We start from the raw sequence: 18,869 nt of genomic DNA on the forward strand, positions 1-18,869 counted from the left end.
GAGAACCCTCTCCAAGAGGATATGTCAAGAGAATCAATACAATAACACATAAGCACATAACAAGTAGATTTGATAAATCACACACAATTACACGTTTGCTATTTTGATATGTATGTATATATAGATATGTATATATAGTATATACGCATATGTCTCTAAAACGTTTATGAAAATCGAGTAAAATAGGGGAATGATAAAACTCACCTTAGACGGAAGGCAAGTGATTAATAAATTCGACAACGAACTAATAATTTAAGCGAGTCGTCCAATACGCGTCCAACGAGATTAATGATCAGAATCTAAAACTTTGGAATATAAAACTATAAATAAAAACGAACTTAATTCCGCTGGAATCAATCCAAACGGAGGGGTAGAACTCTAGTTATGTTGATTTTAATGTTTAAGCGAGCTGGTACTGACCAGAATCCGAACAGTGATTCGGAAGTCAGGTTTTGGGCAGTAGCCTTAAAATTATGTTAAGAGAATAAAAGTCTTCTGGACCGAACGTTGAATCCATCCAGAAGTATGAGAAAACGATAAGTCAAACTTGTTGACTGTTTTACCATTAATCGGGTTTTGAAGCAATTGACCAGTCAACACCCTTCAATCACCGAAATTGATTGAAGGCTATTGAATAGGGAATGTGTATGAACTACCCGGAAAGTGAAAGGATTGACAAGAAACGGAAGTCAAAGATCCTAAAGCAAGCAAAGTCAACGAACAAGTCTTGAATCTTCAACGAAGATGCAAAAACCGAAGGGTTGGAGGATGAACAGAGGTAGGTGATGGCTATGGGATGTTCATTAGGGTTAGATTAAAGTTTACAGCAGATGGTTATGTCTTGTTTATATAGGAAAACATAAAACGAACTAATTATGGGCTTTTGGCACGTTTAGGTAAGTAAATATGGTTTAAAGGAAATAATGATCAATTTATTCATAAAGATTAGATCTTGGACAAGAGAAAACGAATTAGGAGTTGTATTTTAGTTATATGATGTTTACTTGGACCTTAATTCACTCAAACATGCCTAAAATAAACGATTTTATACCTTAAACGAGTTGTTAAATGAAAAACGAACCAGATTCTTGTGGAGGTGAGCCATAGCGCTGCGTGACCACCATGGGGTGGCCGCCGCGTGGCGCTCCGGTGATGAGGATGGGCAAGTTTCACAATTTGTCACAATTAGTCCCTATGTTTTGATTTGTGGTCATTTATTGAATTTTAGATTAATTAAATAGGATTTAAACAATATGTAAAACATGAGGGGTAATAAGTGAACATTAGAAACTTAAATATATTATTTTTGTTTAATAATGAAGATCTAAATTATTCCGAGTCAGGTTAAACGTAAACAAACACGGTTTGAAAAATCCGAAATGTTACAGTCTCCCTTACTTTAGAGAATTTCGTCCCGAAATTAAGGAAAACCAAAATATCGTTGTTTTGAAAATGATCTAACTTTTTAAGGAAAATATCATAACATAGAACTTCTAATAACCGAAGCAACGCTTCAAATGGCAATCCGATAAGGGCACGTATATATAGGATGTGTCAGCGGCGTATCCACCATGTCCTTAACATCTCATCATTCGTACCGTTACCCAAATTACTTTCGGTTCTAAATCATGACAAACAATTTTACGTATTATGATTTTCGACTCTGATAATTATGTTCGCGACCATAATTACTCTTATCGTCAGATGGTCCGCATAATTCGTTTCATCATGTGAGTTATAAAACATTGAAAATAAAATTTTTAAGATAAAACAATTGTTTTGATGATTCTAAATATAATTTCAAATAAATGTTCGAGTTGAATTAATAAAATCGTGAGATTTCAGAAACCTCTTTTGCTTTTAAAAATAAAATTTTGAAAATTGAAGAAAATAGATTTGGTGAAACAGATGTTATTGTGATAATCGAGATTAAGGAAATGAGATGGAGATACAAGATCCTAATAGATTATCTTTGATAAAGGAATTTTATTCAGGGGATGAATTACGCAAAGATTAATTTATAACAAATAGTTAATGGCATATGGAGTCCTTAAATATCGTATTCTTTAGGAATGATGTTCTTAAGATCGAGAATATAAGTTTAAACATCGTTAACAAAAAATTTGATGAGTCGAGTTTAGTTAATTTAAATACTTATGAATTTAAAGAGAAGTTAATATAAGGTCGTAGCTTTTCAAGTTGGTGATTTTGATATTTAGATTAATTCGGTTAAGATATTCTAAAATATTATAATAGTTAATAATTTTAAATATTAATGATAATGCAAAAAATATACGAATTGAATTAAATTGTTAATAGATTAAACTAGGAAACAGATATTCCCGAACCACCGAGATAGTCCTATTCCAATTAAATCTTTAAAATTAGATAAAATATAAAGTAGGTAATTAAATTAGATTAAATTGAGAATTCGTGAATTTTTTCTTTTTCATAAAATCGTTATAAATATTAGGAAGTAAGTAATTTAAATTATCAATAATGGAAATTTGAATAAATAATAAATTCTAAATTAAATTGAAGTATATTATATATTGAGATAAATGCGAGGCTAGATATGCATGAACTACGATGACTATTCTAACAACTACGAATTTATCATTTAAAATGTTCAAAATTTTTAAAAAAATCAAAGTAGGGAGTTGAAATATTTACGATGAATGTTCAATCAAAAGGTCAATTTAATAATAAAAGTTAAATTAATTATTGGAAACTTTTTAATTTAAAAATAGAAATTAAATTTACAGAATACATAATTTAGTTTAATAATAATAAAATTTACAATAATTCAATTTTAATAATAAAGATTTATAAAGTGGAAAATAAGTTGTGAAAACCATCATGATATTGAGGAAAACAAGAGATGATAAAATATTTATAGTTTAAAGTTGAGGATAAGGATTTAAATGTACTTAGAAATTTATAGTTTGAGGATATGGATATAATTTAAATAGTATTTTAACATATATGAGTTAGTGTAAGATTTCTTGTTCGAGGTATATTAGTTTTGGCGAGATTGGCGGTCGTTTGGTTAACGGAATACAGCAGCAAACACCTTGTCGATTCTAGTAGTCAAACAGCAATCACGAGAAGCAGGTGAACGACGTTGATTATGACGATGATTTCCTACAGAAGGCATTCTACGAGGATCATGGATGAAATTTGCGTAAGATGACAGGTGAGTTGTAGGAATGAGTTGATATGAAATTACGGGGATGCATATGCATATGTGTATGTATATGTATGTATATGATTTAGTACTAGTGAAGACTCGAGGACAAGTCAGGAATTAAAATAATATGTATGAGTTTGAAACATTTAAGTAAATAATGTTTTATAGAATTTTCCAAAAATAGAATAACCAAGGATATCAAACGAGTTGACCTCCCATGAGCTTTCCATGCAATTTGAATGGCCCAACTAAATAAACAACATAAAGTTTGTGAGTTGGCCTCCCATGACCGTTCCATGGCAATTTGTTGGCCCAATTCAATTAACGAGTAATAAACAATTGAGTTGTTTAGCCCATGAGCGTGTACATGGCATTTAACTGACCCAACTAATTAGCGAATTATCGAATCAATGGAGTTGTTCGGACCATGAGCGTTACATGGTATTTAACTGACTCAACTAAATATTTAATCAACGAATCAAATATAAGTAGTTGGTGTATCTCGGGAACCACCCCGGATGATACGTTCCAACCCAAAAATCAAATAAAAAATGGTTTATGAAATGAATAGTTGGAATGCCCATGGATTTCCATGGATTTTTCACCCAACTAAGCATTTAAAATAATTTGAAAACACAATTTGGAAGTATAACCGTTTAGCCGGTTATGTTTACCACGCAACCGTTTAGCCGATTATGGATACCACTTAAAGTTATGGTTGTACGACATTTGTCATACCCCAATGCTTCAAGGTGAAAGAGCAAAACACGTGAATTCTTAAGAAATTTCCCACAATAAAAGGTAATCTACTAAAATTAAGAGGATTTAAAAATATTTTGAAAGTTGAGGCATAACCTCGGAATTTGTGTGTGTGTGCAACAAATAAACAAGATAAATAAAATTTAAATAATTAATCTAAGCAAGCTGTAAACAATATATTAATTGGCACATAAGGTATTTTAGATAAGCACGTATAAAGTTCCTAACATATGTCTAGGACAATTTCTAACGACCTATCTTATAACCTTAAGCTCTGATACCAATCTGTCACACCTCAACCTATGGCGGAAATGCCGGGGCGTGATCCGATTGCTCACAGCTCGAAGATACTATCATATATAAAATGTTACAATATCTAATTAATTATTTACAAATATTACACACATTATCCAAATATACAAAACAATTCAAATACACAAATATGAGTTCATATTACTATTATCTTGATTATATCATAAGGCCTTGTCTACGTGTCCAACTTCAATTTTCAATACAAACAACCAGCATATGCGTAGAAAATGGAGTTTTGTCAACAAACATGTTGAGTGAGTTTACCACCAAGTTTTGACACCAAAATAATGTTAATATGATAAATAAGCAAAACGTAATAAGTGCGGCAATGAAATCAAACCATAAGCAAGTAAGTTGTCGATTAAACCATTGCCAAGCAAATCGGGCGCCGGCAAATCAACTATGAGCAAATAATGCGAATAAGACCGTTACCAAGCGAATCGGGCGATGGTCAATGAGAATGAGAACCCTCTCCAAGGGGATATGTCAAGCGAATCAATACAATAATACATAAGCACATAACAAGTAGATTTGATTAATCACACACAATTACACGTTTGCTATTTTGATATGTATGTATATATAGATATGTATATATAGTATTATATACGCATATTTCCCCAAAACGTTTATGAAAATCGAGTAAAATAGGGGAATGATAAAACTCACCTTAGACGGAAGGCAAGTGACTAATAAATTCGACAACGAACTAATGATTTAAGCGAGTCGTCTAATACGCGTCCAACGAGATTAATGATCAGAATCTGAAACTTTGGGATATGAAACTATAAATAAAAAAGAACTTAATTCCGCTGGAATCAATCCCAACGGAGGGGTAGAACTCTAGTTATGTTGATTTCAATGTTTAAGCGAGCTGGTACAGACCAGAATCTGAACAGCGATTCGGAAGTCGGGTTTTTGGTAGTAACCTTAAAATTACGTTACGAGAATAAAAGTCTTCTGTACCGAATGTTGAATCCGTTCAAAAGTATGAGAAAACGATAAGTCAAACTTGTTGACTATTTTACCCTTAATCGGGTTTTGAAGCAATTGACCAGTCAACACCCTTCAATCACCGAAATTGATTGAAGGCTATTGACTAGGGAATGTGTATGAGCGATTCTACAGTTTACAACTTACCCGGAAAGTGATAGGATTGACGAGAAACGGAAGTCAAATATCCTAAAGCAAGCAAAGTCAACGAACAAGTCTTGAATCTTTAACGAAGATGCAAAAACTAAAGGGCTGGAGGATGAACAGAGGTAGGTGACGGCTATGGGATGTTCTTTAGGGTTAGATTAAAGTTTACAGCAGATGTTTATGTCTTGTTTATATAGGAAAACATAAAACGAACTAATTATGGGCTTTTGGACCGTTTAGGTAAGTAAATATGGTTTAAAGGAAAGAATCATCAATTTATTCATAGAGATCTGATCTTGGACAAGAGAAATGAATTAGGAGTTGTATTTTAGTTATATGATGTTTACTTGGACCTTAATTCACTCAAACATGCCTAAAATAAACGTTTTTATACCTTAAACGAGTTGTTAAACGAAAAACAAACCAGATTCTGGTGCAGGTGAGCCATAGCGCTACGCGACCACCATGGGGTGGCCGCCGAGCGGCGCTCTGGTGATGAGGATGGGCAAGTTTCACAATTTGTCATAATTAGTCCCTGTGTTTTGATTTTTGGTCATTTATTGAATTTTAGATTAATTAAATAGGATTTAAACAATATGTTAAACATGAGGGGTAATAAGTGAACATTAGAAACTTAAATATATTATTTTTGTTTAATAATGAAGATCTAAATTATTCCCAAGTCGGGTTAAACGTATACGAACACGTTTTGAAAAATCCGAAATGTTACATTTAAGATATTTGATCAAGATGTTCTAAAATCATTAGTACATAAACCAAAAACATATCAACAGCTTGGTATCATCCAAGAGTGAGATATTTTAAGGAATTCATTTTCTTTCGAACTTTCAAATTCTACCCTTAATAATCAAAAGACATAATAAGAATTACATGGTTATAATAATCCAACTCGCACATTTATTATCTCTTAAATGTATATTTAAAATTTTCAAAACGTTTGTTTCTTTCAAAATAATGATTTTAAATGTGTTATAACCTACATGATGGAATGAATTATGCGGACCATTCGACGATAAGAGTAATTATGGTCCGGAACATAATTATTCAAATCCTCGCATGGAAATCATAATACATACAATTGTGTGTCATTATTTAGAACCTAAGGTAGCTTGGGTAACAGTACGAATGACGAGATGATAAGGACATGGTGGATACGCCGCTGGTACATCCTATACATAAGTGCCCTTATCGGATTGTCATTTGAAGCGTTGCTTCTAGAAGTTCTATGTTATGATATTTTCCTTAAAAATTAAATTATTTTCAAAACGATGATGTTTTAGTTTTCCTTAATTTCGAGAAGAAATTCCCTAAATTAGGGGAGACTGTAATATTTCGGGTTTTCCGTACTCATATTTGTATTTGTTTATCGGGTTACGAACATTATTCGGATCTTTCTTATTAATAAATTTATGCAACTATTAGTGAAATAATTATTTTTATTTTATAATTCCTTAACTTTCATTAGTGTCAAATAGCCCTTATAATTCCTTGTTATTGCTCGTTTAAGTGAAGATTCGTTAGCTGCAGTTTGACTTTACCGGTTCTATCATCTTTGACCTTGATTTTCTGTTAATCTAAGCATATTCCGGGTAAGTTGTTAACTGATCAAACATTCGTTAATACTCACTTATCGATAACCCTTAATCAATTTCTAAGATTGAGGGGTATTGACGGGTCAAATAGTGACAAACCCGTTTAAGGGCAAAATAGTCAAAAACTTTGACTATCCGTTTTCTCATACTTCTGGTCGGATTCAACGTTCGGTTTAGAAGACTTTTATTCTCGTAACAAAATTTCAAGGCTACTGAGCAAAACCTGACTTCCGACTCGCTTTCGGATTCTGGTCAGTACCAGCCCGCTTAAATCTTAAATATAACATATCTAAAGTTCTAAACGTCCGTTTAGATTGATTCCAGCGGCCACGGGTTCATTTTTAACTGTATTATCATATATCTCAGATTCATATTCTGATTATTTATAGCATTTGACCTATAGTGGACGAATCGCTTATTCCATAGCTCGTTTAATCGCATTTACTAATCACTTATCATTGATCTAAGGTGAGTTTGATCATTCCCCTTTTTATACACTGTTTTCAAATTTTTTGGGGACATATGCATACTTACTCATATTTTCTATCCTATATATATACACAAACTCGCAAACATAATCATTGTGTGAATATCAGTTGAATGCTATTTGCTAATTGCTACATGTTTAATTGTTTACTTGACAACATTCGGAGAGGTCCAACATATCCCCTTGTATAGGGTTCTCATTAGTATGATCATACAACCGTCTTAGTAACCGGAGCCCGATTCGCTTGGCGAAGGTAAACCGACAATTTTAGTCATTGGCATAACGAAAAAAAGAAAGTTTAGATGAATGTAGATGGTTGAAATCAAGCTATAACACATGCGTATATATAGGCAGTGTGAGCGTTTCTTATAGGTTGATTGGGAAAGAAATGGATCATGAACTTAGTCGTCTTAATGGTCAGATCATGAAATTTTATTACTTAAATCTTAGCCGTTGAATAATGCAGGTGAGATATAAATGACATATTAAATGGCCAATGTTTATGACGAATAATATCACACCCCGATCTATGGTGGAATTTTGCTGGGCGTAACGTTGATTGTTCAATAGCTCAAAAGACACTATTATAAAGTGACAATATAACTATTTAATTTATTAACAATATTCAAGTACACACTTACACTGTATAAAATCAAACAATTATACAATAATCTTTTTAATTAATGATATAACCTAAAGCCAAACTATCTAGTCTTTTCAAACTTCTAAATCTTCAACTAGCAAACCCGTAACATGCGTAAATATAGATATATCAGTCAACAAAATATTTTGAGTGAGTAAAACACAAGATTTGATAATAGTTAAAAGATAATTCTTATGAAGATACGGTATTAACAACAATTAATTAAACATAAATGTCTTTTCACCATGACACTAGATCGGTCCAAGTTACTCGGACAACGTATGATCATACTAATAAGGAGAGGATGAGGATGAAGCCACCAAACAACATATAAATAAACACCTTGACAATTAAGCGTGTAACAATTAATTGTGCAATACACATAAATGCATGCAATAGAATTGTGGTTGAGGAAATCATTTATCATAAATCATGAGGTTGTGGTACGTATGCTACCTCTAATACAAAATAGAAAACACGGTGTGAATTGCTCACCTTAAAGAGCATGCAAGAAAATGTAATTATAAGAAAAATAAGAACTTGTCTTAAACGAGCTGACCAAACCAAACTTGACGAAAATATTTCCTAACAATTAACAATACTAGAATGAGTAAAAGAAAATAATAAACAAGAATTAAAATAAATATGACGAAGGTTCGGTTAATATTTGGGGTTTAATTATAGAGTATATAAAATTATATATTTGAGTTTCAAAATAATGTTTTATCCTTAAAGAATAATAATTAATTACTCTACTTTATCAAGATTAGTTAATATGTTTGGTTCATCTAGAATAAGCAAAACGATACGAGAAACCGAGCAAAAATCAGTTTAAGCGAGTGTTCGGATTGGGACTAGGAGAATCGGAGGACAAGAAGAAGGTTGAATTTTGAAAGTTAAAGAAGGAAGAACTCTTGAATTAGAGCACCAAATCGTGATTGCAAGTGAAATTGAGGAGTAGTAATGAATGAGCAGAGCTAGGGTCGTTTATAAAGGCTATGTAACAAATTGGTTTTACCACGTACAACTTTATATCTATTACTCGACCCATTTTACATTTGGGAAATTTTAACACTGAAAAGAATTTATCGAGTAATTATTATACAATTTATATTGGTTTATTTTATGTATTTAATATATATTTAACTTTGAAAAATATCAAGGTTGCAAAAGTCGCTAGACGGACCCTAGGCGGCCGACTGGGGAGTTGGGTGTACTCGGAGTACTCGGGGAGTACTCGGAGAGTACTCAGAGATGGTGAATATAAAGAAAATTAATTTTGAGATATTAAATATATGTCAAATATCTTAAGTATGCTAATATTTATAACAAAATAAGTGAATATCGATATAAATAAGAGAATATATATTTTTAAATACCGAATTATTCTAAAATTTGCTAATCATTAACTAAAAAAAGTGATATTTTTTATAATATTATAGAACTATGAATTATGTTTTCTTTATTTAAGTCAAAATCAGCCCAAGTTAATCGACTAGATGTGATTCTGGTTGGGGTTGACCACATTTGATCGATTCTCAGTAACTAGGCAGAGTTGAAGAAACTCTCCTCGGCGCCATAACTTGTAGCGAGTACTCGGGTAGTACTCGGCCTTTGAGACCTACTTTTACAACATTGAAAAATATACGTTTTTAACCCAAATATGAACTTTAATCCTTTATTGTTTCCATCACAAATCTCCAAGGATAAAATGCAATTTTTGCATATTACCTTTATAACCCATTAACCAGATCCGTGACCCATACCCGTTACCCCTATCCGTGACCTGTTTATCTTGCTTGAGCCACAATCTTCGTTCTAAACTAGGAATTGATTCGTGTTTATGATTGCTATTACCATTATCGGCTTAACCGTCATAACTAATTAGGAAACCAGATCAAATATTATGTGTATTGATATATTTTAAGAACCGACTCAACCTAAGATCAATTATATATCTTAAGACAAAATATAATTCAAATGCTCTCATCTGCACCTCCTCTATAACCCAGCTACTTAAAATCCCTAACCTTAATTGCTTTGAGATTGGTCGTAACCCTCTGTTCGGATCTCATTCTTGTCGCGACTTTGGGAATCGTTGTTCTCCTTGATTTCGTTGTCATTCAAGGTAATTAAAACATGTCTTCTGCTTGTATGTCATCAGTGAACAAAAGCCCTAACATTAATTTATCAAACATTCAACGGATTGATCGATTGATAATCTAGGGTTCATGATTAAATTGGTTTTAACTAGTTTCTGTATATAATAAATCATTTACGAACCTTAACCAACTGACACACCAGCGCGTATGGCTGGTGTGTGTGTGTGTTAACTTCTTGAGCCGGCCACTGGCGCGGGTTCGAGTCCCGGCCAACCAATTTTTTTTTTGGTTATTTTTATTTCTTTATTGTTTTAATTCGTTTTAATGGTATATAATAATATATTACAATTAATATTAAATATTAAATAAACAATATTTTATTTAACCGACATCATAAAGTTAAACGTTTCGTGTCAATTAGTCTCGTTACAAGTTTTCGTGTATGTGTGTGTGTGTATTATTAATAATAAACAATCATTATTTTATTAAAACCCGACACTAATATTGAGGCTTCTTGTTGTTAAAATGTCTTTATGAAATTTCTCATATTTAATGCATATATATGTGTGTTATTCTTTGTAAACGAAGCTATATTAAATGTATTAAACGTGTTAAAAAGTGTTAATATATTTTTTTACCATCGGATTTCGTTAAAAATTCCAAGATATAAATTTTATGATAATTATATATTTAAACGTTTATTATTAAAGTAGATCTCAACTCATATTTATTTAAACTAATTATTCGTAAACCCGATTTTATGACAAACAATGATTCTTATAATTGAATAATAACAATAATCCTTAGGGAGCAATCGTTCAATCCATAACGTACCAATCATAATTGTAACTCAATCCACATCGAAATCCTAAATTCATTATACGTATTATATCATTTATAATTCATTCATAATATTATATTATTTAATTAGGAACCTTGTCGGTAATTCTCGAAGATCGTGATTTTCACTTTTTTGTCGTAATCATTACCGTTTGGCTTATTCGATCAGGTGAGTCTATCATTCCCCTATTTTACCGACTTTTCTAAACGTTTTGGGGTCATATGCGTACCTATCCGTATTTCATACTATATATATATATATATTCAAACAAATGCATACGTGTAATTGTGAGTGACTTAATCAAACATACGTACTACTTGCTTACTTGTGTTACTATTCAATCATTCGTATATTGGGATTACTATTCAACCATTTGTACAGTGGGTGTTCCTACTAGTGACCAACGCCCGATTCGCTTGGCAACAGTCTACATACTTGTTTATGCTTTGATTACATTTACCGCACTTACCACGTTATGCTTATTTATATTGTTGTGTCAAAACCGGTGATATTCTCACTCAACTTTATGTTGACAAAACTCCATTTTTCTACGCATATGCAGGTTGTTTGTATTAAAGATTGAAGTTGGACATGTGGACAAGACCTTAGGATATATTCAAGTTAATCTTTATTTGAGCTTATATTCGTGTAATATTCGTGTATTTTAAATTGTTTGTTTGTATTTGAGTAATGTGTGTATACTTTGAATAAAATAATTAATTAGATATTGTCACATTTTATATATGATAGTATCTACGAGCTGTGAGCAATCGGATCACGCCCCGACATTTCCGCCTTAGGTTGGGGTGTGACAGATTGGTATTAGAGCCGAAGGTTATAAGATAGGTCGTCAGAGATTGTCCTAGACATATACATAGGACCTTATACGTGCTTATCTGAACTGCCCTATGTGTATTTAATAAATTGTTTACAGCTTGCTTAGATTAATTATTTTGTTGTACTTATCTTATTTATTTATTGCACACACACACAAATTCCGATGCTATGTCTCACATTCAAAATATTTTTCTAAATCTTTTATCTTGATAGATTATCTTTTATTGTGGGAAATTCCTTAAGACTTCCCGTGTTTTGTTTTTGCTCTTTCACCTTGAAGCATGGGGGTATGACAAATTTTGTACAACCATAACTTTAAGTGGTACCTGTAATCGGCTAAACGGTTGCGTGGTAAACATAACCGGATAAACAGTTATAATTCCAAACTGTGTTTTTAAATTATTATAAATACTTAGTTGGGTGAAAAATCCATGGAAATCCGTGGGCAATCCAACTATTCATTTCTTAAACCATTTTCGATTTGATTTTTTTTTTGTTTGGAACGTATCGTCCGGGGTGGTTCCCGAGATACACCAACCACTTATATTTGATTCGTTGATTCGATATTTAGTTGAGTCGATTAAATGCCATGTACCGCTCATGGTCCGACCAACTCCATTGATTTGATAATTCGTTAATTAGTTGGGTCAATTATTTTACACCATGAATTCTTACTTGTTTGTTTCGTTTAATTTTAAGATGCTAGGCTAAACGTTATAGACTGCCTAGGCTTATGATGAACTTATCTTGACGTTTTGATTTGATTTGGGATTATTTACGTTATGGTTTTTATGATTTAGTAAAAGATTTGCTTATAATTAATTGATGCGTATGGATGCTTAGGATTGTTTGATAAGTTTTGTTCCATAGTTTTCCTTGATTATTGTTTGTCATATGATAGGATTTCTATTAGGTCAATTACTTTGTGTTCTTGATTATTTTATGATTTGATTTCGCGATAAGATCATAGGAATAATATTGTTAAATAAACCTAAGTGTGCTGCTAATCTAAAATCTGTAAAGTGCTAGATTATTGATAAGTCTTTACTATTTAATCTTGCTAGATTTAGTTCTTCGTAAGGAGTCCGTCTAGGGCTCATTATTTATTATTGTTTATCAAATCAATTAAGTATAGTAAATTGCCTTTGATTTCCGCGCTGTAAGGTAGGATTTCGTATAAAGGAACTAAATTATAAACAATTGGGTGACTGTAAGCGAACTTGATTTTTAATACTGGTGTGCGTTAAAACTTGTTAGAAATCCATAGGTTTTCTCTTAAGAAGGGTCAGGGATCCTATTTGGGTTTTCTTTTAAGTGTCTATTTTAGGATCCCAGTCCATAACTAAATATTTTCCCGAGTAAATTCATTACTAAAATTTAAGGGAGTCTAGCCTAGGTAGTCTTCTCATCATCATCGTATTTTAATAACAAACTTTGCTTTCGTTTAAATTACTTGTTTTCTTAATTAGTTTTTAATTATAGTATTAAATTAGTATTTTAAATAAAAATCCCCCAAACAAATATAAATAATAAATCGTGTCTTGTAATCGAGTCTAATTAGCAAATAAACGTAATTTAAAGAGTCTTGTGGGTTCGATATTCGGACTTACTTAGCTTTACTAGAGTCGATCGGTTCACTTGCCGGTTAGTAGTTTTAGTTTAGTTAAGAGTCTAGAATTTATAACTTAGTGTCTAGATTAGTGTGTTTTTATTAGATTACTTTTAGCACATCACTCATCGTCGTAATCATCGCCGTTCGTCAACTCCTCATGATCGCCGTCTGGCTGCCAGAATCACTAAGGAGTTCACCACTGCTTTACCCGAGATCGTGTCCCAGCTGCAAAATATCAACTCCAATGGATCCACTACTTCAACTGCACCAAACAATTACCACTACAAGAACTTCACAAGTGCTAAACCCCCTCCTTATCTTGGCGAGGAGAATGCTACTAAGCTCCTCCGTTGGTTTGAACAAATGGAGAACAAGTTTATCCACTGCGAATGTCCAGAAGATAATCGTACTAGATTCGCATCGAGCGTCTTTGAGGAACGAGCTCTTACATGGTGGAACTCTTATAAGGACCTCCACGGTGTTGAAGAAGTTTTAGCTATGACTTGGGAAGAACTCAAGGATGCAATGAAAAGAGAGTTTTGTCCCGGAACTACAAAGGCTCGAGACGGAGTTTTGGGAGCTTAAACAAATTGGTGGTGACAATTCAACCTACTCGAATCGTTTTAAGGAAATTAGCCTGCTAGTACCTCACCTTGTAACTCCTTTGGCTCGTGGTATTCAAAAGTACATTCGTGGATTACCGACGATTTTCCGTGATGTTGTGGTTAGTCGAGACCCTCTCTCGATCGAGGAAGCTATTGCTCTTGCTGCTTCACTGTCTGATGACCATGTTAGAGATGGAATAGTAAAGATGCTAAACCTAACCTTGAGAACTCTAATACCGATTCCTCTACTGATGCTAAAGCCGAAACCAAAACCACTTCGCACAATAATAACTCCTCTCACCACAAACGTAAACCCAATACTCAAAACTATGCTGTTAACAAAGCCAACCCACAACCCTCCAACCAAGATGTCCCAAACAAGAAACCTTATACTGGACTTCACCCATTATGCTCCACCTACAGATATCATCACCCTACCCAGTCCCCGTGTCGTCTATGCACCCAATGCAATCGTTATGGTCATCTTGCTAATGTCTATCGTACACCGTCTACTCCTAAACCCCCTACTACTCGTGCTTGCTACAATTGTGGAGATCCTAGTCATCTTCGTAATGCGTGCCCTCAACTTATCCATGCACATCAAGCTCAAGCTATGCCTGCACCCTACTAACCACCAATGCTCCTCAAGTCCCAACCCATCCACCATATCCTCTACAAGCTCCTCTTGTTAACCAAGGTTCCCTATACATGACACAACCTTATCCAGCCCCATACCCGCAAGCTCAAGTTTACCCAACTCACTTCAATCAAGCCCCACTGATGCAAGCTGTTCAAGTTCAACCTATCCAAGCTATCCCAAATCCATCTACCGCTACTGCTCAAGTCATCCTGGATCCAAGTACCTCAAGTGCTCCAAGTCAAGGGAATCAAGGCAACCGTAACTGAAGATCTTGGAAGACTTTGAAGATTTTATTGCTTTATTTATTTCCATTTTTAAGACTATCTTATCTTTCCATTTATGCATCGTATTGACTCTTTGATTATTTGTGACGTTTGGTGATTTTTAGTTGAACTATGTTGCGCGTTTCATCTTATGAATGACGCTTCCTTTTATAATTCGTTAGGCTTTTGTACTTTTACCTTATCATCTTATTCATATCCATCACAATTCATTATAGCGTCTGTTTCAAGGAATTCATTTTCTTTCGAACTTCCAAATTCTACCCTTAATAATTATAAGAATTACATGGTTATAATAATCCAACTCGCACATTTATTATCTCTTAAATTTATATTTAAAATTTTCAAAACGTTTGTTGATGTTTTAAATGTGTTATAACCCACATGATGGAATGAGTTACGCGGACCATCTGACGATAAGAGTAATTATGGTCCGGAACATAATTATTCAAATCCTCGCATGGAAATCATAATACGTACAATTGTGTGTCATGATTTAGAACCTAAGGTATCTTGGGTAACGGTACGAATGACGAGATGATAAGGACATGGTGGATACGCCGCTGGTACATCCTATACATAAGTGCCCTTATCAGATTATTATTTGAAGCGTTGCTTCTAGAAGTTCTATGTTATGATATTTTCCTTAAAAATTAAATTATTTTCAAAACGATGATGTTTTAGTTTTCCTTAATTTCGGGACGAAATTCCCTAAAGTAGGGGAGACTGTAACATTTCGGGTTTTCCGTACTCATTTACAAACATTATTCGGATCTCTCTTATTAATAAATATATGCAACTATTAGTGAAATAATTATTTTTATTTTATTGTATAATTTCTTAACTTTCATTAGTGTCAAATAGCCTTTAGAAACTCTTAAAATCGCTTAAAATTGCATTTTTGGAACTACATGGACTAAAACTGCCAAAAATGGAAATCTTGTCGAAAATTCCCCCCTCGCGCGGCGCGAAGGATGAGGGGTGAATCCTTCACGCGGATCAAAGCCTTGTCAGATCAGCTATTTTTGAGTTCGATCTTCGTTTAATGCTAAATCTTTCCCTAATCGACCCTAAATCACGAAAATTGAGCAACAAGTTATTGTATCTACTAGGGAATGATGTCTAGATTCATACTCTATAATTACATCAATATCGATGGATTCAAGACCTTATTTCATCCTTAATTGTATGATTCGGTTACCAAAATCGACACGTTTCTTGTCCAACAAGTTGATTTAACCCCTATATAAACACCTCATAACTACAAACCCTAGAGTTTACTGAACTCAAGTAATTCCAGCCATCACATACCCTATGCCCGACGTTTCTTGCTTGTTATTGCTCGTTTAAGTGAAGATTCTTTAGCTACAGTTTGACTTTACCGGTTCTATCATCTTTGACCTTGATTTTCTGTTAATCTAAGCATATTCCGGGTAAGTTGTTAACTGATCAAACGTTCGTTAATACTCACTTGTAGATAACCCTCAATCAATTTCTGAGATTGAGGAGTATTGACGGGTCAATTAGAGTCAATCCCTTTTAAGGGCAAAATAGTCAATAACTTTGACTATCTGTTTTCTCATACTTCTGGTCGGATTCAACGTTCGGTCCAGAAGACTTTTATCTCGTAATGAAATTTTAAGGCTACTGACCAAAACCCGACTTCCGAATCGCTGTTCGGATTCTGGTCAGTACCAGCTCGCTTAAATCTTAAATATAACATATCTAGAGTTCTAAACGTCCGTTTGGATTGATTCCAGCGGCCACGGGTTCATTTTTAACTGTATTATCATATATCTCAGATTCATATTCTGATTATTTATAAAATTTGACCTGTAGTGGACGACTCGCTTATTCCATAACTCGTTTAATCGCATTTACTAATCACTTATCATTGATCTAAGGTGAGTTTGATCATTCCCCTTTTTATACACTGTTTTCAAATGTTTGGGGAACATATGCGTACTTACTCATATTTTCTATCCTATATATATACACAAACTCGCAAACATAATCATTGTGTGAATATCAGTTGAATGCTATTTGCTAATTGCTACATGTTTAATTGTTTACTTGACAACATTTAGAGAGGTCCAACATATCCCCTTGTATAGGGTTCTCATTAGTATGATCATACGACCGTCTTAGTAGCCGGAGCCCAATTCTCTTGGCGAAGGTAAACCGACAATTTTAGTCATTGTAATCAATACCCGATTCGCTTGTCAACGATTCATTGGCATACCAATACAACTTGATTATGGTTTGTTAAGGTTTGATTGATTATTACCACATAGATTTGTTTGCGCATTTAACACTTATCATTTATCATTTATCTATTATATATATTATTGTTGTGTCAAAATTTGGTGATCATCTCACTCAACATGTGTTGTTGACAAACTCTATTTTCTACGCATATGCAAGTTGCTTGTTATTGAAGATTGAAGTTGAACATTTAGACAAGACCTTAGGATATAAATAAGACAATCATTATTTGAGTTTCCATTCATGTATTTAAAATTGTTTGTTATATTTGAATATTGTGTGTAATCTTGTCATAAAATAATTAATTAGATATTGTCACATTTTATGTATGATAGTATCTTCGAGCTGTGAGCAATCGGATCACGCCCCGACATTTCCGCCTTAGGTTGGGGTGTGACAACAGCTATCAAACATATAACGTCATTTATATGAAAATATCAAAATACTAAAGAACTAAAGTCTACAACTTAAGAATAACCCAAAATTGTTAACACATATCGATTAAAACTGAAAATCGAAAGGATGCCTTAATCATATCAGAAGTTGGTTCTTCGTTGGATGAACTTAAACCTTGCGGGGTTACAAATCCAACAATTTACGGAAATAATCATTTGTGGCAAAGAAGAATATGAAATTGAACGCAATAACAACTTTTAAATGTTGTTGTTGTTGGCTATGAATCAATAAACCATGAATATGAAGTATTTAGATTCGAGGGTTACATATCGAGCGAGTACGATTGATAGGAGACAACGACGAAGAAGAATATGGGGTAAGGTTTGTCGAACTAATCATCTTCCGGGTTATAACAAATATATCAGGTCCATTTGGATATGCACAGTTTGGGTTATAACCCGCGTGTAAAACCAATACGACGCCCGTTTTGTTAAATGAGTTTAAAAGAGTAAAAGTGAAGGAGAGACTAACATGTAGCAAGAGTATATGTCTTTTTCATTAAAAGTTAATAGGGCACTAGGATGTTTCTCTAGACTACTTTGGAACTCTTTCAATCATGAACTATCACATCACTTGTTCTCATCAACTACATTGGGTTACCATAGAACCACATCTTTAGTGGCATCACTACGTTCTAAGTACCCTAAACCATTTATTTGTTTTTAAATAAAAAGTAAATAACGCTTTTAAAACATATAAATAATATTTCATTAAAAATATAAAGTTACATTATAAATTTAAACTAAAAAAGAATACAAAGTCATCAAATAAAGAGAAATACATGAATATAAAATTAAACTACTCTTCATCCGAATCGATGTACAGAAAATTTGAAGTTGCAAGATGATTCACACGATCAAATCGTGATCATAGATGTGTATTGTCATCTTGTAAGTTTATTTAACCCGGGTAAACTGAATTTTTTAACGACTTAACAGTCGTTGAGCAACAGCTCTTTCCATCAGATACACCACTTTCGTTGACAAGAAATAGTCGTGAGCGCTTCCCTCCGACCGATCCCAAATAGATGGCGGCAGTGTTGCCGCTCATCGATGTTAACCTGGAAGAGGGTTGCCCTGAAAATTT

This window comes from Bidens hawaiensis, unplaced genomic scaffold (assembly GCF_021521415.1).
Source record: "Bidens hawaiensis isolate Kalapana, Puna unplaced genomic scaffold, B.hawaiensis_p1.1 tig00034038_1, whole genome shotgun sequence".
NCBI classification, from domain to species: Eukaryota; Viridiplantae; Streptophyta; class Magnoliopsida; order Asterales; family Asteraceae; genus Bidens; species Bidens hawaiensis.